The sequence below is a fragment of the Arachis duranensis genome, chromosome 9 (genome assembly GCF_000817695.3).
Source record: "Arachis duranensis cultivar V14167 chromosome 9, aradu.V14167.gnm2.J7QH, whole genome shotgun sequence".
Lineage (NCBI taxonomy): Eukaryota > Viridiplantae > Streptophyta > Magnoliopsida > Fabales > Fabaceae > Arachis > Arachis duranensis.
In genome coordinates this window covers 105,683,696-105,691,430 of record NC_029780.3, presented here as the reverse complement: position 1 = coordinate 105,691,430, position 7,735 = coordinate 105,683,696, and the positions used below count along the sequence as shown (strand labels likewise).

At 30.7% G+C, this 7,735-nt stretch overlaps 1 long non-coding RNA gene across 1 annotated transcript; it reads left to right on the top strand.

The window, feature by feature from the left end:
- The first annotated feature begins 776 nt into the window (after positions 1 to 776).
- LOC107466637 (uncharacterized) lies at positions 777 to 3,113 on the top strand. The gene is made up of 2 exons (XR_001587754.3): positions 777 to 1,042; positions 2,778 to 3,113. It is a non-coding gene; the product is annotated as an uncharacterized LOC107466637 (long non-coding RNA).
- Positions 3,114 to 7,735: the final 4,622 nt, after the last annotated feature.

The window sequence follows — 7,735 nt, the reverse complement described above, 5'->3', positions numbered from 1 at the left end:
ATTAAAACAGTAATACAAATTATTTTAGTTTATTTATTTTAATATAAGATCATTAACATCTACATAAATTTTTTCGTATTTATTTAAAAAAAATTATCTATCTTAAAGATTTTTTAAAACTTAAATTCTTTTTCAAAATAATCAAAATAAAAATTCAGAAACAAAAGAAAAAAAATAATAACTCAAAAAATAAAATAAGTTATATTCATTTTAAAAAGCATTTAATTCCAAAAATTGAAAACGCTTATAAGCACCATTTCTAGTATTTCAAATAAAAAATTAAAAATCCTTTTGTCTCTGGTAGTTTCTTGATCAATACCTCCCAAACGTGCCTAGTCGCACTACTACGCTACTGTAAGAACTTGATTTTTCTACCTCAAAAATTTATCTGTTTTCTAAAAATAATAATTTTCATAAATTGATATAAGTATATGTGATTGAAAAATATTAAGATAGAGGAATATAATTCAACTTATATCGCCAAGTTCAATATTATTTTATTCTATTTTAATTAACGGCGAAATTTGGTAATTTCAAAAGTTACCCTTCTAATTCAATTATTTTGCGGAATAATTATTTCTATAAGATTTTAATCATCTCTTTAATTGTTCTTGAAAAAAATTGATAAGTGAATCATTAAACCACATTATTTTGATGAATCAAGCTTTAAACTAAATTGGTTTTTTTTCTTTAGTCCAACCAAACCACTTCCCATCCAATTAAACTAAACCTTGATTACTTCTTCTATATGCATAGTTAGAAACTCAGCCACAAACCATGGTTTCACTTTTTCATCAATGTGTTACTGCCATGTTAAAGAGAGAAAAAGCCACGAAACCTTTTTCAACACCTCAGCTCTTTTTCTCTTCACTACATGTATAAGTGAGTAATATCATTTATTTTTCATCACATATACCCAAACAAAAAAGAGAAAAGGAGGATCAGCGACGGGAACAAAAAAGAGAGCAAGGAGGAGGACGATCAAAGCTGAGGCAAGAGTTGCATCCTACCCACCTAGCTAATCCGTCAAGTTTTTTGCTAGGTAAGGACAACATCTTCATCTTCTTCTCTTCTTCTCCAATTCAAATTTCTGACCCATCCCTTGCTCCATTCTTTTAGCTTGTTCGAATTATAAATAGCCACCACCACAAGCAAAGAAGGGTAATTGATTTTTTCTTACTTGTACTTGATTCGGCCGAATGGCCTTGCGTGCGATAGAAAAATTCTGGTTATTAGTGTGATTAGGGATCGAGTTCAAGGAAGCAACAAGGACAAGTTCTTGTGCTTGATCAACAACAAAAATAAGGATTAAAATAGTTAGGTATTGATTTGTGGCTGTGTTTAAGGATGCTGATTTCTGTTAGTTATGTGATTTGATGATGACGAGGTATGCTTGAAAATTTTGTTGGAAGTTAATGAACTATTATGAATATGTACGTATAAATTTGTGAATTATTGATTTCAAGTTTCTAGGGATGTACTACTAATTCTAACAACTTTTCTTAATTAAGTACTAGTTGGAATTGTGACTTTAGATGAGTCCTAAGCTTAGATACAAAATTTGGGGTGTAAGGTTGTTAAATTATTTAATGCAGAATTTCTGCATATTTAGCAGCAACTTGTAATAGATTACGGGAATAATCTAGACCACCACTTTAGATGAAACTTTTTTTTATGAAACCTTGGTGGTGTCTTGAATGTTTCATAAAAATTTTAGAATTTATTGTTGAGTAGGTTGAGAGAAATGAAGTTTTGAAAATTGTTGGATTCTACAAAAAATTATGTTATCTTGTTACAAAAGCATCAACTTCCAACTCACTTAACTTTTAATTATGATAAGTAATTAAGTTGAGACTAGTGAAAATTTAAAGTTTTGTACGTCTATTATATTCAGTTTAAATTTCAGATTTATGCCATGTTTAACAAAAAAGTATACACGTGGAAAGGCAACTAGCTCACAGCCTTTTACAAATAGCTTCCTCTAAAATAAGGTCATATTCTTAGCTGGTGTGATATGGTATTGAACCAAAATTTAATTTATTTGAAAGCTAGGCGAGTCTAATTTAAGGTCACCAATTTTAAAGGACAATTGGATATAAATGAATTTTTTACAAATTTACTAAAATTACTGTTCTCTGCTCTTTTTTATATGTTCTCAAAGTAATAATAGAATTTTAAAATTTCTTATAAAATTCAATTCTCATCAGAATACCTCAAAATCAGTTTTACATTAAAGCTTTGAACCTGGAAAATTACCTTATATAAGTAAAGATTCCATGCTTAAGCTTTTTACAACATATATGTACCTTAGAAGGTTAATAGTTGCTGAATCAAAAATCTGTATATAGCAATCGCCGTTATTTTTTTGAATAATCTTGAGTTCGAGAATTAAAACCATGCTTAAATGGCATTGACATAAACTTCAGCCCGTTGCGAACATGTGAATATATAATTTGTGTGAATCTGATCCCGTTTGTTATATTAATTATTTAAATAGAAATTTGGTCATTAAGGAGTTATTAGGCTAAAACAAGTTAAAGAAATGAATAAGAGTGTAAGTTGTTAGTGAAGTAATTATATTAAAGTATCGGAAGTAAAGATGAACCCCGTGAGATATGACTAATTCTGTTTATCTACTATATATTTATATTCTGTTATTTCTATGTGGCGAGTTTTTATTTAACGACAACTTAGAGACAAAGATCTTAGGATCCTTTTTTTCCATTTTACCCTGTTAGAAACCTTAGGTTCTCACCCCCTTCTTCCTACGTCCACAGATGGAGACAGACTTGGCAGCTAATGACCTTAGTTCAGAGGTGTCCGGAGGAGTTACTAAGGAATACTCCGAGGATCACTTTTGACTTGATGACAAGCACTTTTTATTTGAATCTATACGACCTTATTCTTTAGTAATACATTTTTCTCTCTTTTGATAATGTTTTGAGGGATAGATTCTTTTAGTATGTCGGTTCTAGTTTAGGGGACCATGTGAGAGTCGGGACTGTTTTCATGTCTTGTTATGTATATACTCGATGTAAATACTCTATATTTTGGATATTGGCATGTACTCTCAACTTATATATTTGACCTATCTTTTTATGTCTTTATTGTGATATTATTATAACTTTTATTATGTGTTTGTGAAAAATATAGTTCTATGCTTTATCTCATCGCAAATATTAAGAGTTTTATTGATCATGCTAATCCGACAAAGGTTTTTAGTAATGCTTGATAATGAAATTTTGAGTTTAGAGTCGATTGGGTCTGTACGACAAGTAACACCTAAATGTTTGATATTAGTCATTGTTGGAGATAAATGTGTAGAATTTGGATCCTCTAAATTTTAAATTTTTATTTTAGAGGATAAAGTATGATCTTCTATCCTTAAATTGTTTTTCTCTCATGTTTATTTTTGGTCCCACCTATGAAATAAATAGTGAGAGATCACACTTTACTCTTTGAAGTAAAATTCAAACTTTAGAGGATCTAAATCCAAGTGTGTATGTTTAACAAAAATTATTATTATTATTATTATTATTATTATTATTATTATTATTATTATTATTGTAAGAATAAACTTTTATAATTTATGATAGTGTCCTTAATTAAAATTAGAAACAAATAATAACGATAGGGATCGTAATAATGAGATATACATTTTTTGAATACTTTTAATTTAAATTGTTCTTAATCGTAGAATCACTAAAATTGAGACATTAGTGATTCGGGTATATATGGGTAATGTTAGGTAGACAAAAAAAAAATAGCCATAACTTGCCTTATTTAGCGTTCATTAATTGTTGCAACAATTAATGAATGCTAAATAAGGCAAGTTATGGCTGTTTTTGGCTGATTTTTTTTGTTACCAAATATTTCCGATATATATAATAGTCTTCATTGGATGAAAATTAATAGATCTCATTTATTAAATTATATATATAGATTTCTTAATAGTTATAGTTACCATATATTTGTCAATAGGATATTCTTATGATGAATATAATATAATAATTTTTCTTTGACCTGTGACTATTATAGTAATTGACGGTGTATTTATTATATTTTGATTCTAGACACCTAATATCTTACGGTGCTGGTTGAATGGACATTGTGTATAATTTAAATATTTGTAGATTTAATGATTAGTCAATATGGAATCCATCAACCATAGTAATGAGTTTGAACTCTACGATTATAATGAATGAAATAAACAATACCTTGGCCAAGGGGTCTGAATGAATTAAGAAATGAGTTTCTTAAGTTATTCATAATTCATTATAATAATGATAACAAGTTAGAGTTTGACAATCAAACTGTAGTCTAAAAGTTAGCCAAAAGTTGAAAAGATGGAATGAGTTATATTTTCTGTTCATCTTGGGTTCTTAGTAAAAATATTATTACTTCATACTATCAGGTCGTCAAGGAGGGTTACTAGATGCCAACCTTGATTAGTAAATTTAGTATAACTAATTTACTACCCGCTTAGTATTGAATCTATGGAGTCACCCACTAACGAATGTTCTAATCTTTGGTAAATAATTATTTAATTATTATTTTGATTTGATCAAATAAATAATTATATTAATTCAAATAGAATATTATTATATTATTTGCTAGCACCATGAATATAATAATATGTTAATTGAGAATATTTAATAATTAATTATTTATTCTATGATGAGTTTTAAATATGGATAAGATCCTAACTGATTCTATTTCAAATTAAGTTGTAATTTGATTCATAAGATTTGATCCTAAAATCAGTTATTAATCTCATAATATATATAGATGTATGTGATAAAAGAAAAACACACAACTTTTTCTTCTACCTCCACATACACAAATACAAGAAAATTTTTAGTTAAATCTATTGGTGAAATAGTTGACAACAAGGATCAGTGTATTGACATCTAACCCATTTTATTTCAGTCATGACGTGTCAAAAGTTGGGTCGTTACAACTACCCTTCTCCCCCCCTCCCCCAACTAAAACCTAACCCTGACACACACACATCACACTCTCCAGTCTCCAGGTTTTTCATACTCCGTACGCTCTTACCAGAGGCTCACCACTTTTTGCCGGCGCGCGGATTCCATCATAGTCGCAACCCCATCCAGCCCACAACGCTGTCACGCATTTTGTTTTGCGTCTCTCCTTTCTTAGTGCTGTCGCAGTCTACATCCCTCCGATTTTAGTTCCGTCATTTACGTCATTTCACCGTCTAGTATCTCTCACCTCAATCAGAAAAAGTGTCATTAAAAATTATATATATCTAATTATTTTGTGGATATATAGCATTTTGAGTAAATAGCTATTTTTGATATTTAAATATTTAATCACTAATAAAAATAACCATAAAAAAATAAATTGACATTGTACCCATAAAAAATCAATACCATTTGGCAAAAATATTCAACCATTAAATTTAAAATTAATTCCATTATGAATTTTGTAAAATTTCTAAAATGCTCTTTTCATCACATTTATATCTCCACTAGTCTTCAATCACTTTTTATAATAAAAATTAAAATCCATCTTAATAATCTAGTCTCTCACTTGATCTTCATAAATCTCTCCTACTCATTTGAATTAACTCAAACATATACTTACAAAGAAACTCACCTTTTCACGTCAAACCAATGGCCACAACTTTTCATATTCTCGTTTCTATCAAAAAATAAATATCTAGTTTGATATCCATGAATTTGACTCCATTATCTCTTGCATCAAAGGCAAGAACAGACGGAATGATGAAGTCCATTAGAATTGGAAGTAATGATTTTTTTCCTCATATTCGCAATCAAACAAGATCGCAAAGTAAATAGAAAATAAAATATAAAATGAGATTGGAAAAGAAAAATAAATATATGAATAACCGCCAAACTTAAAACAACGCTCATAGAGGGACAACTTTTGACCCTAATAAAAATAGGATTCTTTTTGTTACAAATGACGCGAAAAGGTGATGATTTTTCGTAGCAATAGAGACAGATCTCAAGAAATTGGTTGCAAATGGCATCGGCAATGTTATTGGCGTGTTTCCTCTACGGGTCGACAATGATAGTGATTGATAATGATGGAGTTCACATTGGAGATGAGTCTGACAACAATAGCCCATACGTCCGAACAATTTCTTTGGTAAAAAAAGTCTTGAGGTAACCTTGGCGCGGCTCGTACGTGATACCATTCTTCATTTGTATTGTAGCTTATGCGTGCGCAATAGAATTTTAGAGAAATTTTAACTTTGACGAAGGAGAATTGGAGTTACATCGAATTGAGAGAAGATGAGATTGAGTTAAATTTTAAAATGATCCCTGAGATTAGCGTCGTGCATTAAAATCGTCCCTGAGATTTCAATTGCACCAATTACGTCCCTGAGATTGAGAAAAGTGCATTATATTTGTCCCTGACTCATTTTCCATTAACGACGTGATGACATGGCTCGATGACGTGGATTGTAAGTGACACGTGTCACTCCATGATTTGGCCATGTGTAATGGTATGATGATGTGGTTATCAGTGACACATGGCATGCTGATGTGGATGGTTGTGCCACGTGTTGCAACAGTATTTGTTCACGTGTCATCCATTATGTCATCATTGTAGATGCACCAAATTAGTCCCTCACTTTGCATTAAGGTAGCGTTTGGTGGAGAGACAAAAATGGAAAGACTGAGACTGAGAGACAGAGACTAAGAGACAGAAATTGAAATAAATCTCAATATTCTGTTTGGTGCAAAATGGGAGACAAAAATTGAAACAAGAATGAAATTCTAATTTAATTTGCACAAAGAGTAAAATTGGAATTAATTAATTGAAATGAGGGTATTTTAGGTATAAAATGTTATTAAAGTTTCAGTCTCCATCTCTAAAAATTTTAGTCTCCTGTGTCTCCACTTTTTTTAGGTACTGAAATACTAAAATTTTAGAGATAGAGACAGAAATTTTAGTACTAGCATCTAAACCAACAAACATGATACTGAGTTTCAGTCTCAGTACCTCAAAACAAATGCTACCTAAGTGACTCATTTTAGTTCCTGAAATTGAATGTCGTGCACCAAACTAGTTCCTTCACCAATTTTTTCTCTTTTTTTTTTAAATTTAAAATTTTTAATATCTTGAATGCACTATTTTCATTTCTATTTTTTTCATATATCGTTTAAATACAAGTGCTTTCATAAAAAGTTTTAAGATTTTAGTTTTAATTAAATAACTTTTTTAATAATTTTACATTGGTAAATTTTGTAATGTATAAGTATGTTATTATATAAGTACGATTTTGGTCCCTAAAGTTTTGTGCCAGAATCGAAATCGTCTCTCTTGTAATTTTGGATTTAAAATTGTCTTTAACGTTTTTTTCGTATTAAAATCATCCTTTTTATTTTTTTAGACAAAAATACCCTCACCACTACCAACATAATTACTTCCTCCACCACCACCACCACCAACACCAACACCACCGCCACAACCAGCACCAACACCAACACCAACACCAACACCAACACCACCAACACAAACACCACCACCAACACCAACCAACACCAACACTAAGAACACCAAACAACAGCAACAACACAAAACAATACCAAATCAAAAAGCAGAAATAAAAAGCAAAAAAGGAGGAAAGCAAGAAAGCAGATGCAGATAGCGGAGGCGGAGAGGCGGCAAGGCAGCGAGGTTGCGAAGCAGAGGCGGAAGCGGCGAGGCGGCGAGGTTGCGAGGCAGAGACAGAGAC